Source organism: Pygocentrus nattereri, chromosome 3 (assembly GCF_015220715.1).
Source record: "Pygocentrus nattereri isolate fPygNat1 chromosome 3, fPygNat1.pri, whole genome shotgun sequence".
Taxonomy (NCBI): domain Eukaryota; kingdom Metazoa; phylum Chordata; class Actinopteri; order Characiformes; family Serrasalmidae; genus Pygocentrus; species Pygocentrus nattereri.
Window position 1 is genome coordinate 35,776,579 of NC_051213.1, and position 13,591 is coordinate 35,790,169.

Here is a 13,591-nt window from a genome sequence, read left to right on the forward strand (position 1 = left end):
ATATTTCTGCATTGCATTTCTAAACTTCAAGCCTGTTCCAAAACTCCATTAGGAAACCTTAATAGATTAGCAACTTCACTCATAAGCCAGAAGAGCAGATCTAAATGAGCAAATAGCAGTGTCCCATTTAAGAGCAATAACCATAACGATCAAATTTAACAACAGATTTTCCATACTTAAAAAAAATATGTTTTGGCTCACTATGAAAAACAGTATAATATTCCTCAAGCCAAAAAACATGTTTATCTTGAAGAATGATAAAAATGCCAGTCTCCCTCTAAGGCCTTGTTTTATTTTTGAAGTCAAGGCAAATGGGACCACAAATAAATATTCTGCTCATAAATTTTGTTTTGTTTTCATATAAATCAGGCAGACAAACCATGCAGGGAGCGCTACACACCACGTGAAGTTAAAGCAAATAGAGCACTCAAGAGCACATCTCAGATTCCATAAATGCCTGTCCCATGCTGAGTCCCTTCAACATATCACGGCCATTGAAAAATAAAGAAACACAGGACTATTTTTAGCAAGCCAGATGCAGATGCTGGACTACATTTAGAACTCAGACAAGAGTTGCAGACATGACTTCTTTAATGAGCAAAAAACTAAACCACAGACTATAAGATGCTCTGCCACACACACACAGACACTAGGTTGCTTCTACCATGTTCATGCAGTATTATCTGATGCTTACAACAGCATGTGAATTTAAGAACAGATGACGGGGTTGCACTGAGTAAAAGTCTATGGGTGTCAGTACTAAGAGCTGCGAAGAGCTGATAAAAATTGTGCTGAACTAAAGTATTGTTAATTAAAAAGAACAAATGCTCAAATAAAAAAGGAAAAGTAAATCTAAACAATTACTTGAGTAAGAGTATATAAGTATCCAGTGAAATCAAGAAGTGAGTTACTTCAATGGACAAAAAAAAGTTTACAAACGCAATAGTTCCAAAATGAGTTTCAAAGGCAGCAACCAAAACTTAGTAAAAGTACTGTGCAATAACAAACTATATACATGTAACACACTCAACACCACTGTGAGAAGAGCTAATGTTTCCCTGGCAATGAAATATTACTTAAAATTGCATAGGCCTCAACAAGCGAGAGCCAAAGCAGAAATATATTGTTTGAAATAAGATACTGGTTAAGTGTTAGTATTTATGACCCCCCCTAACTTCACAGTGTTGTTTTCAAGGGAGCTCAAGTCTCTTTGAGGAGAGGTAAGCTCTTCCTGGCACCCCTAACTCAAACAATGGTGTAACTGTTGGTTTTAGTCGTTTGTATGGAAAATGTATGTTGAATATTAAGCCAGGGATAATTTTCTTGTCCTGTTATGTGGTGGAATCAACACCTTACTTTCACTACACAAGTTTATCCCAAATAATTTGAATGACTGATTGCCACTGATACTGAAAAATCACTGAAAAACTGCCACAATTAAAAAATAGTATTTAAACACAATTATAACACTTGCTTGCTAAGCTACCAAGACGAATCCAGTTCACTTCTGTTTCTGTAAACATGAGGAAATTGCATTTTATCTCTGTCTCTTATCTCATTTATTCCCCATAGGTTTGGAGGTAAGCAACATTTTTAGACTGACAAGAAACATACTAGAAACCAATATGCATGTCAAGGCTATCCCAGGTATTCCAAGACTTGAGAAAAGTAAACCTATTAAAGCCCTACAAATTATCTAGGTTATTTGAAAGGGAATTGCTTTTAGAATTCTGACAGCAATCTGAAGCTGTGTGAGCCTTCAGCACAAACTATGCAAATTCTACTTTGGTAAGCATGCATTGGACTGCAAGCAAAAGAAATCAAAAAACTGCTTGTCTTGGCAACTTCGATCCCTGAAATCATGCAGTTCAGGGTAATTAGCAACATTATCCTCTAGTCCCTCCATTTCACCTGTCACTGAATACCCACATTCCTTTTGATGTGATTGGTCAGCACAGAAAAAACACTCAAGTTGCAGGCTACCTGACTGCTTCAAGGTGAATCTTTTTCACCTCAATGCACCTGCAAAACACAGCAAAAACAAAAAGCCTGAAAATGTTTACAAAATGAACTGTGCATAGTTAGCTAGCTAATGTATGCAGCCTCGTGTGACAGGACAGGTTGCTGAATCTTCAATAGTTTTTAGTGAAGCAGGTTGCTAAATACATCTTAAGAGAATCTGATCTACCTAAGAATATTACAGTGACTAGCATTAGCGATGTAACACGATAAGCTTTAGTATGGGCTCTTAGGGTTACAGTAGCCTATTCTGACAAATCACTTACCGTGCAAACTGCATGCCCTCAGGGAGTGGTTTGACTAGTCAGAACACCAGCATGGAAGGAAAGCTACCGTTTACTGACCACACTGCCACTTAAGAATTGGCAGGCGTTCTCATTTTCAGTGGTTGAAGGTGACGTTGTGGTCCCATGGAAAGCTGAATCAGACTTGTACATGTTGTACGTGACTAATTTTCCCCTTTATTTTAAGAAAAAAAACTGCCAGACTTTTTTTAGACTACTTTTTTTTTATCCATACTTGTTCTTTTCAGCTCATATAGGTACACCCTAAAAAATACAATTCTTCAAGGTTTCTTTGGTAAAGGCAATCTACTCATAGAACCATGAGTTCTACTTAGAACCATTTTATGCTTAAACAGTTCTTTGCGAGGAAAATGGTTCTTCAGATTTATGGTGAATGTGTTGTATATGGTTCTATACAGAACCACTTTGAAATTGTTTCCGTACGGCACCAAAAAGGTGCTTGGTGTTATATAGTGTAAGGGGGAGTGAGGAGGCGGACGCACACGCTGAGATAAGCGAGATTTATTATGGGCAAATCCAGGGACGTGGTCAAAACAGTCCAGGGTCAATGAGCCGACACGTACAGATTTAGGGTATGACATGACAAAGACCAGAACCAACACAAACAAAGACCAGGTACAAAGATACAATGATACAAAGACTGGCAAACGCAAGGGGCAAACACAGGGCTTAAATACACGTAACAATGAGGGACAGGTGAATACAATCAGGGGCGGAGTAACCAAACAGGGGGCAGGACTGAAACCAAAACAAAGGAGAACATGGACAGGACTGGGAGGGGCCAACCGTGACATATAGAACCATTTAAAAAAAATGTTCTATGTACAATCCCAATTCCAATGAAGTTGGGACGTTGTGTAAAACATTAATAAAAAACAGAATACAATGATTTACAAATCCTTTTCAACCTGTATTCAACTGAATACACTACAAAGACAAGATATTTAATGTTCAAATGGATAAACTTTATTGTTTTTTGCAAATATTCACTCATTTTGAATCTGATGCCTGCAACTCGTTCCAAAGAAGTTGGGACAGGGGCATGTTTACCACTGTGTTACATCACCTTTCCTTTTAACAACACTCAATAAAGCGTTTGGGAACTGAGGACACTAACTGTTGAAGCTTTGTAGGTGGAATTCTTTCCCATTCTTGCTTGATGTACAGCTTCAGTTGTTCAACAGTCCACATAATGCGCCACACATTTTTCAATGGGAGACAGGTCTGGACTGCAGGCAGGCCAGTCTAGCACCCGCACTCTTTTACTATGAAGCCATGCTGTTATAACGCGTGTAGAATGTGGCTTGGCATTGTCTTGCTGAGGTAAGCAGGGACGTCCCTGAAAAAGACTACTTGGACGGCAGCATATGTTACTCCAAAACCTGTATGTACCTTTTAGCATTAATGGTGCCTTCACAGATGTGCAAGTTACCCATGCCATGGGCACTAACACACCCCCACACCATCAGAGATGCTGGCTTTTGAACTTTGCACTGATAACAATCCGGACAGTCCTTTTCCTCTTTGGCCCGGAGGACACGATGTCCACAATTTCCAAAAACAATTTGAAATGTGGACTCGTCAGACCACAGGACACTTTTCCACTTTGCGTCAGTCCATCTCAGATGAGCTCGGGCCCAGAGAAGCCGGCGGCGTTTCTGGGTGTTGTTGATATATGGCTTTTGCTTTGCATGGCAGAGTTTTAACTTGCACTTGTAGATGGAGTGACGAACTGTGTTCACTGACAATGGTTTTCTGAAGTGTTCCTGAGCCCATGTGGTAATATCCGTTACAGAATGATGTGGGTTTTTAATGCAGTGCCGTCTGAGGGATCAAAGGTCACAGGCATTCAATGTTGGTTTTCTGCCTTGCCGCTTACTTGCAGAGATTTCTCCAGATTCTCTGAAACTTCTGATGATATTATGGACTGTAGATGATGAAATCCCTAAATTCCTTACAATTGCACGTTGACAAACATGTTCTTAAACTGTTGGACTATTTGCTCACGCAGTTGTTCACAAAGTGGTGAACCTTGCCCTATCCTTGCTTGTGAATGACTGAGCCTTTCTGGGATGCTCCCTTTATACCCAGTCATGACACTCACCTGTTTCCAATTAACCTGTTCACCTGTGGAATGTTCCTAACAGGTGTTTTTTGAGCATTCCTCAACTTTCCTAGTCTTTTGTTGCCCCTGTCCCAACTTCTTTGGAACGTGTTGCAGGCATCAAATTCAAAATGAGTGAATATTTGCAAAAAACAATGAAGTTTATCCGTTTGAACATTAAATATCTTGTCTTTGTAGTGTATTCAGTTGAATATAAGTTGAAAAGGATTTGCAAATCATCATATTCTGTTTTTGTTTATGTTTTACACAACATCCCAACTTCATTGGAATTGGGGTTGTAGAACCATATACATCACATTCTCCATCAATCAAAAGAACCAAATTCAGCATGCAAACAACAACCTAAGCATGAACTGGTTCTATATAGAACTTCAAAATCAGTTCTTCATGGGTTCTTTAAAGGCAATGGTTCAAAAACCCCTGAAGAAACATATTTTTAAGGGTGTATGACATAAGAAAATCGCCTCTAAACCTCTTTAGATCAAGTCCTTAACTCACTCTACTGTGGATGTCACTTTACAAATGTAAACATTCAAAAGCAGATATATCTGTTGAATTGTATTAGCCTTGGCCTGAACTCCCCTTACTCCACTACAGAGTGCAGTCCAGAGGAGAAGTGGTTTTCTAATGCTCTAGAATAGGCTTTCCTTGAGTCTTGGTTCTTCTCAGTTTTTATTTGTGATATATAAATAGATAAATAGTGATAGATAAATTTGTGATAACATCTGTTGTAAATTCAGAAAACCTACATCATTATTTAACTGTGAAAATCTCTGAGTATTATCTCATTTCATGTTGTCACTTCACTACAATCAAATGATTCACTAGAAGTAAATATTTGATTTGCATTTAAAACAGGGTTCTGTCGCCGCTTATTCACTGCTTTGTTGTTATGTGCTCAGGTGAAATGCCAGGCAAAGCAAGTACCAAGAGCAGTTTTATAGACTAAGGTAACAGTCAGGTGAATTCTCAAATGTACAAAAGGTCACAGTAAACAAATGTCCGAATGGTACATTCCACAGAGCCTGGCAATTTGATAAAGTGGGCCGGGCAATGTGCCTGAACAGAATCCAAGTCAGACACCTCTACCTGTGCCAAACCTTTCTCTATAGATATGTAGGTATTCCACGCTAGAAATATTTCACAGGTTACATAAATGTGCGCAGGTAGACTTCCTGTGCAATCGTGCTAAATTCTGTAAGCTCGGTTGAACACATTTCCCCCCTAATCTTTTGCAGAAACATTTCAGTTGATTTGCACCGGAGACCATTACTGAGCTGTTCCATCAAACTGAAAAAGAGGACTGAATCCAAATACTAACAAAAAAGGCATAAACATAAACATTTTTAGTAAAACTAGGAATGATTAAGCAATTTGATCAAAATGGGATTACTATTCATTTAAAAATGAATTTAATTGTGAATAAACAATTCCTATTCGATTTGGCAGCTTTGATATTTAAGCTGAGCAAGTTTTTGTAGACAACAGGCACAATAGGTAATTGGCTCCAGAGACAAGCATGTAGCTAAAAAGTTTACTGTGTGGGACCAGCTTCTGCATGAGAACAAAATAATCAGATGGAAATGATGCGATATATGTGGTATTATAGATCACAGGTAGCACAACTACAGTGATGTGCTATGTTAATAGAAAAACATCCACCAGCAATAACCAAGAAATAAGAGCAAACTATTTTGCTCATGTTCTTCAGGAGGAAGTGTGAGGCACAACAGTTTGAGGAAATCACATAATGGGTGGACAAAGTGATAGAGAGTGTGACAACAGCTTCCAAGAGCGACTGAGTTAGACTGAGCCAAACTGTTTGTTTGCTGTTTAATCGTATAAATATGTGTATATACATGTAAACCAACAGTAATATATAAAAACGATATAATGCAAAATGTCTATTTACAAGCTAAACAACAACCAATGTTTATGCATTTCTGCCATGTTAACAGGTTGCTATCAAAATGCTCTCTTCATCTGGTCTGTACTGTGTTCTCTGTAACTGAAGATAGCTAACACAGTAAAATGCTCAACAGATAACTAAGAGGCTCCAATAATTGGTTTTAGAGATATGTTTTTTATTTGAAAATATTTACTGAATGTTTACATTAAAGGGGAATTCCACCGATTTAGCAAAATTACTCTATCACTCAATGGGTTAGATGTAAACAAAAATGTGCTTTTCTAGAGAAATTTACAGAATCATAATTGTTCATCACTGTAGTACATGGAACGAAGTACTCTGACATCTGAAGTATTTTATGGCTCTAAACGCTACATCCCATTATTACATAAAATCTTACGAATGCATTGCTTGATACCCAAGATATTGTTTTGTGATAATTTTGTTTAAAGTTTTCCTAAAATGTATTTTTAGTATAAACTATTACTCCAGGATCACTACCGTGTTTCCTCTCAAACCTGCATTTTCAACTGAGATCAATACATGCAACCCAACATGCTTTTGTTGTTACTAGCCTGTAGCTAAAACTACTAAATGCAGCTAACACCAGCAGCAGCTTTAGTTTAGTTTATTTTTAAGTTTGTTTTTTTTACCTATTTTGGAAGATGGGCGAATATGTGAGCCATATCCATTTGCACCAGAATACACACATGAGTTGCGGAGGCTTGATGAAGCAGAACAACCAAGGGTGAATGGAACTGCTGGTGTAGACAACAAACTACTCGCTATTCTGCTTACCAGTTTGTGGGATAGGATAGCAAGGCAGTTTTTTTTTTTTTAATTGTGTGGCCTACATTAGAAGCTAATGACTAAGACTGATATACGTATGGTGTCTAATGTTGACTAATTTATTTAATTTACAAATGTTTCTTACCTTGATTCTAGTTTGTGAAGTGAAAAATACAACAGAGGAAATAACAGTTTTCTTTAGCAGCATTTGAATAAATCCACTTTGCATTTCTTGAGTAGTCTTTATGAGTGAAGTTGTTCAACTTTGGTATGTGTGTAGCTCCAAAACAGCCACACCTTCAGGACTTCTGGTGTTTGTAACTGGAAAAATGCACCATACTGTATTTTCTCTGTTTATTTTTGCAGCCTGGTACAGTGCAGTTCAGCACCACTCTGAACAATTAGCCAGCAAGGTGCAACTGTGATTTATTGTAGCTTGTCTGATGAAATACTTTACTCACATGAGCCATGAGTTGGCTGACACTGCACGATACAAACCCAAACAAAAAAGGCATGCAAGTGCCAACAATACAATCCCACTAGGAAAAGTAGCATTGTCATAGCATTCATTTTCATAAAGCTGTGCAATGCAGTCACACACATTACAGTCAAATTTACTATATTTAAGCAGTGTTTTTAAAACGCTAGCCAGCTAGCTTACTCACTTGTAGTCTGCTGTTGGAAGGATCCACTGATAAACAATCTGCTCTATGGTTGGTTGCTTTGAGCGATCACTTGACATCGGCATCTTCCACTATTGTTCAACTCATAGCCAACTGTGGAAACAAAAATGGGCAAGCATCTCTCACCTGAAATGACCAATACCGTGCATTTTTTGTTAGTCAATAGTACATTAATGCAGGAGCCTTCAGCCAAAAGTGTGAGCAAATTAACAATGTAAGTCAACAGCCAATTTAATGAGGCACATTTAAAACAAGGATACAGGGTTCTGTTACACAAGCAATAAGAAATGTAAAATGCCTGCTTGGAGTATTATAAAGTCAGTAGTGAATCGAGTATAGACTCAGACTTGTTTAACTGTATCGTATTTGTATCGTATCATAAACAATTTATTTAACAGCAAACTGTATTGTTTGAAAGAGGGAGATACACAACCCTACTCATAGCCTTGTTGACATAAAATAATTATTTGTTTAATAATTTAATGTATTATAGGAATCCTTTCAGGGGCCCTCTAGTGGTTCTGACCATTAAAAATAGGGTAGGGGGCTAACAAAGTATACAGAGAAAAAGATGGGTAACAAACTGTAATTGTAGAACTACAAAGGCTACCTGGTAAGTGGAGCTGATGTAATGGAGTTTAGAAACAAGGAGGTGGTTTTAATGTTATAGCTGATCAATGTAAATGCATATTACTTTCATTAGCAAGATTTCATTAGATTTCAATCCCAACTGATGTCAAATAGTTGAGCAGCTAGCACACAGCTCTGTATGTGCAGTTAAAACTGCTGTAAGACTCTTCTTTGGCACCATATCAAACAGATGCAGTAGCAGGCTTCATCTGTGTTAAAAAATGTGTGAATGGCCTTCGCCCTCCCACTGTGATAGTGCTGAAACATCCACAACTGGCAAAAGTGATTTATAAAGAAATCCAGTCTGAATATACAAAGAGCAGTCTCACTGGGAAAGCTGGGGGTGTCAGATTTATAACTAAAGAATGTGGCTCTACAAGAATCAACAATGGAACATAAATACAATCTGTCTTCCCAAATGGTTTTGAGGTGCAAAGATCAAGGAAAGATGTTAGAGCAAATGTCTTCTAAAACAAGACGTTAGGGTTTTGCTTCATTTAAAATAAAGAATGTGTATGTTTCAAGGACATTTTAGTCCCTTAATGTGACTTTAAATGACCAAGATTCATTCCTATTAGTATAAAAAGACCATAGCTAAACTTAAAAAGGCATGAAATTTAGTCCTTAAAGATTACAGGTAGGGGCAAAAAGACAAGCCTAACTCCATCTAAACAACATAAAATAAGTATGTAATAAATAAATATGTCATAAATAAATAAAATAGTACTCCCTCTTTTAAAATAATCAAAGAATCTGTATATGATTTAATTTAAAAGATAATAAAATAAATAACAGAAAATGTTAAAAGTTTGAACTGGGCTCACAAGGGACCTTTAAGCCTACTTGTAACCCCAATATGCAATGATAATATTTTACTCCAGAAAAATGATAAGTTTTAATAACTGATAAGCTTAATCAACAAAATACTGGTCTGAGACTGACTGTATACAAAAGCTCCCCTTCCCAAATGACATATTTGACTTCTGAAGTGAAAATAAGTAAACACATCCTCTGCAACTATTTGATAAAATAACATTTTTTCTGCAAATGTTAATGCACAGTTACTTCACTTCTGGTGCACATAAAAAAATACTAATTGTGGCATATGCATAATTTTGGACACCTAGTTTAAAAATCTTAAAATGTAATCAACTCGTTGGCCTTAACTGACTCATTAAGATTGCCTAGGTAGGTCAAGAATTGTCATCAGAAACTGTCAGATGATGACATTTGCTGAGTAATTTAATTTCCCAATTCTGACAGAGAGAAACTGTGGGACTCAAGAAAACTCTCAGAAAGACCTGCATGCATGCTGACAATAAAGGCCAAGCACAACCTATGACACCGCAGGACAGTTTAGCTGACACAGGGTTGTGGTGCACCAATCTGATCTGAAACAAAAACTCATCTGTGACCTCATCACAAAAGTCAACTTCTTTAGTATGCAAACTAAAATAAACACACCAGAAGACAGAAGCATTTTGTTTACAAGTGCTGCAAACTGATGATGGAAAATTGAAAGGTTTTGACCACATTCACCAAAGAAATGTTTGCAGAAAAAAAGGAGCAGCATTTGACAAAAAACATCTTGCCAAGTGTTAAGCAAGGGGGTGGACCTATTATGCTTTGAGTGCAGACTGTGGAACAGGAAACGTTGTACGGGTAGATGACAGAACGTATTCTAATATCAGCAAATTCTGGAAGTAAATGTGACAAGTAAAGCACCGTTGAACAAGACTACTATTACTGAGGGAGCTCAGAGTTTGGCGAATTACAGAATGTAATTCATACTGAAATTATTGCTTAGCAAACTTGTAAACACTACAGACATTGTACATTTGTACTAGATAAAAATCATGGATCTCATCAGTAATCATTCAAATTACAGCTTGTCCCCAGGCAAACTTAATCCAGCTTGAACAGTGCTATAGTAGTCCTGTTAAGAGCAACATTATTTAGGTGCATTTTGTAGTTATACAATTACAGACTGTAGTCCATCTGTTTATTCACATGTTTTGTTAGCCCTCTTTAACCCTGATCTTCAGTGGTCAAGATCCCCATGGACCCTCACAGAGCAAGTAATATTTGGGTGGTGGATCATTCTCAGCACTGCAGTAACACTGATGTGGTGGCTGTGGTGGTTGTTGTGTTAGTGTGTGTTGTGCTGGTACAAGTAGATCAGACACAGCAGTGCTGCAGAAGTTTTTAAACACCGTGTCCACTCTCTGTCCACTCTATTAGACAATCCTACCTTGTCAGTCCACCTTGTACATGTAAAGTCAGAGACGATAGCTCATCTTGTTTGTATTGGTCATCCTCTAGTCCTTCATCAGTGGTCAGAGGACGCTGCCCACAGGACACTGTTGGTTGGATATTTTTGGTTGGTGGACTATTCTCAGTGCAGCAGCACTGAGGTGTTTAAAAAAATCCAGCATCATTGCTGTGTCTGACCCACTCAGACCAGCGCAACACACACTAACACACAACCACCACATCAAAGTTACTGCAGTGCTGAGAATGATCCACCACCCAAATAGTTCCCCCCCCCCCTTACCCCCCACCCCCAAGATGATTATGTGTCTAAAGCACAGACTGTGAGTTTTTTTATTTGTGGGTAATATATTTCCACACAATAACTGCCTCAAGTCTGTGACCCACTGTGTCACGATTGGCCCCTCCCAGTCCTAACCCTAACCATAACCCAGGTTTTAGTTAGGATCAGTGCAAGGGATTGTTTCTTTGTGAACTACTAAGCATTGTATCCTGATTGCGTGTATTCCGTGTTTTGACCACTGCTTTGTTTTTTCCGATTCTGCCTTTTCGCTTTGTCCCTTTCTGTATTTTTGCCCGTTCTGACTGATCTGTGTTTTTGAACCTTTTGGCCTGCTTTTGTGACTCTGTCTTTTGCTCTGCCATTTTCTGGTTAGATTGCCTGGTATTATTAAAACACTGTTGCCTTTTACATACACGAGCATGTTGATTCATCACAGGTACACTGTTGATGACAATGTTCCTTGGGGCCTTGAGGTGGAGAAGGTTGAGAACCTGATCTCGAATAAACATTTTATGAATACAACAAAAATCATTTTTAAAAATTCACCTTATTTTCCCAATATAATATCTTTTTGGCTCATTGTCCCCAACTGCTTGTGCAAAAGAGCACTACATGAAAGAAAGACATTTTTCTAGCTCAAGAACTATGGCTAGCCTTCACTTTTGAAACATGTCACCCTGAAATAGGACTGGACACCATAACAATATTTATGGTTATTGTGATAAATTAAGTCACAACATGTCACAACATGCTTTTTATTGAATATTGCCAGTTCTTAAAGAACTCTGACCAACTGCATGTTTCATTACTAGGAGAGCATAATTTAGTGATTTAGTGATAAATTTAATGATGCAGCTAAATGCAAAATATTGTGAAGAGCAGTTCTCTCCAAGAAACCCAGTTGAGTCAGGGGTCTGGTCCATAGTTAAAGCTTTTTATTCCAAATCTACAAATCAGCATGTACAACCAGAAACCCCGCACTTGTATACAGGCACTTCAACATAAAAGTCTCAGTGAAACTAAGGCAGCCAATATTAAACATTTTTTTTCTTTTCTGACAGAACTACTTAAGCCATTGCGTTGCTACATCACAATAATAATGTAAAGCAGTAATTCTGTGTAAAAGGGCAAACAACAGCGAATCACTTATAAATGCAATAGTATAAAAATGAACGGCAACAAACAAAGAATGAACACTCTCATCTACGAACTGCTGTGTTGCATAGTCCGCCAGACTTGGTCAGCTAACACACAAACGTAACAGTGCAAATTTCTCAGCTTCCAGTGCGAAAGTATTTGACTTGCTGTGAATCATGCCTCAGCCAGCGTGCTCCACCAACACACAGATGATTTATAAGGCCCTAAAGCACGCCTCATCGCTACCCAGGTCTTCTGGCATTAGCTGAAGCCAGGACTGGACACACATACCTTATTTCATTAATAATTGCCAAAAACTAAGCATGGAATGGATGGAATGAAGATATGTCAAATTGGAAGAATGTAGAAACTCTCAGAACAGCATAAAAACATAATCCATATCAGGTGTAACACACTGCCACAACAGTGCAAAAGCGGAAAGCAAGACAGGAACACTACAGAGACGACACGAAACCACATGTAACCATGTTCCCTCTGAAAAGCTTTGTCTTTCTTAACATATTGAACATTCTGCATCAAATCATAATAGTAAAATAAGCAAAATAGCCTTTGTGTTTAGATAGAAATGTTTTACAGTTGTTATCTTCTAAATACATGTACAAGCTGCTATCCAGTATAAGGTTACCACACCTGTTCAGCATGAGACCAACCCTAAAAGCATCTCAAGTGACCATCTGACATACTTGTAATAAGGCTTCAACTAACACTGTCATATCAAACACAAACATCACTGGGACTTACACAAGACTCACCACAACATTCTCTTGTTAGCTGACACATGACTATGTCAGATTATGTTCAAAAGTTCAACACTTTTGGGCATTTCTAATAGACAATGGACTTCAATTTTCACATACTGCAGTGTGTTGGAGTGTACTGTTCATCAACACATTAAAATCAAAGGCAAAGGAAGCATTTTTGGTCGATAATAAAACATCTTTGTTGCCAAGACCTAGGTTTTCTTCTATTCCAGACATCAAAGTCAGCTAGCACCCTCACATTTATTCTTGGAAATACATGCAACTGAAAGTATGCTAGCTATGCAGCAAAGCGGAGTACACTGAAACTAGCAAATATTCACTGCAGTCCTAACTTCTAAATACCAACATATTTCACTAACCTCTGGAGTTACTTACTGTTATAGAGTGTTATGTTATGTCATTGTATAAACACTGTTTAAGAGTTAAACTGTCATTTTGCTTATGACAGTAGTATCTAAATCTACCTAATGAATAGTATCATAATGGATTATATTTACACTAAATCTACATTCTGTACTGCAGGTTTTGTATGTTAAGAAATGAGAGTAAAAGAAGATCTCAAAGATGAAAAAAGACCAAGAACAATATCATTTTGACTATGGTATTTGTATCTAGTGCATATTTCCAGGGAAAAGGGAAAAGAAAAACAATAACTTGA

The 13,591-nt window shown here is 37.7% G+C and overlaps 1 protein-coding gene across 4 annotated transcripts in view; it reads right to left on the reverse strand.

Moving 5' to 3' along the window:
* LOC108429244 (tumor necrosis factor receptor superfamily member 11B) overlaps positions 1 to 2,338 on the reverse strand; it is a 67,209-nt gene extending 64,871 nt beyond the window's left edge. The window contains exons 1-2 of one of the 4 annotated variants that reach the window (XM_017700872.2): positions 2,286 to 2,338; positions 1,984 to 2,022 (exon numbers count right to left, since the gene is read on the reverse strand). The gene's annotated coding sequence lies outside the window, so the exon portion shown is untranslated. The other 3 variants (XM_017700875.2, XM_017700874.2, XM_037537367.1) reach the window with 3 other exon arrangements.
* Between the last annotated feature and the right edge of the window lie 11,253 nt (positions 2,339 to 13,591).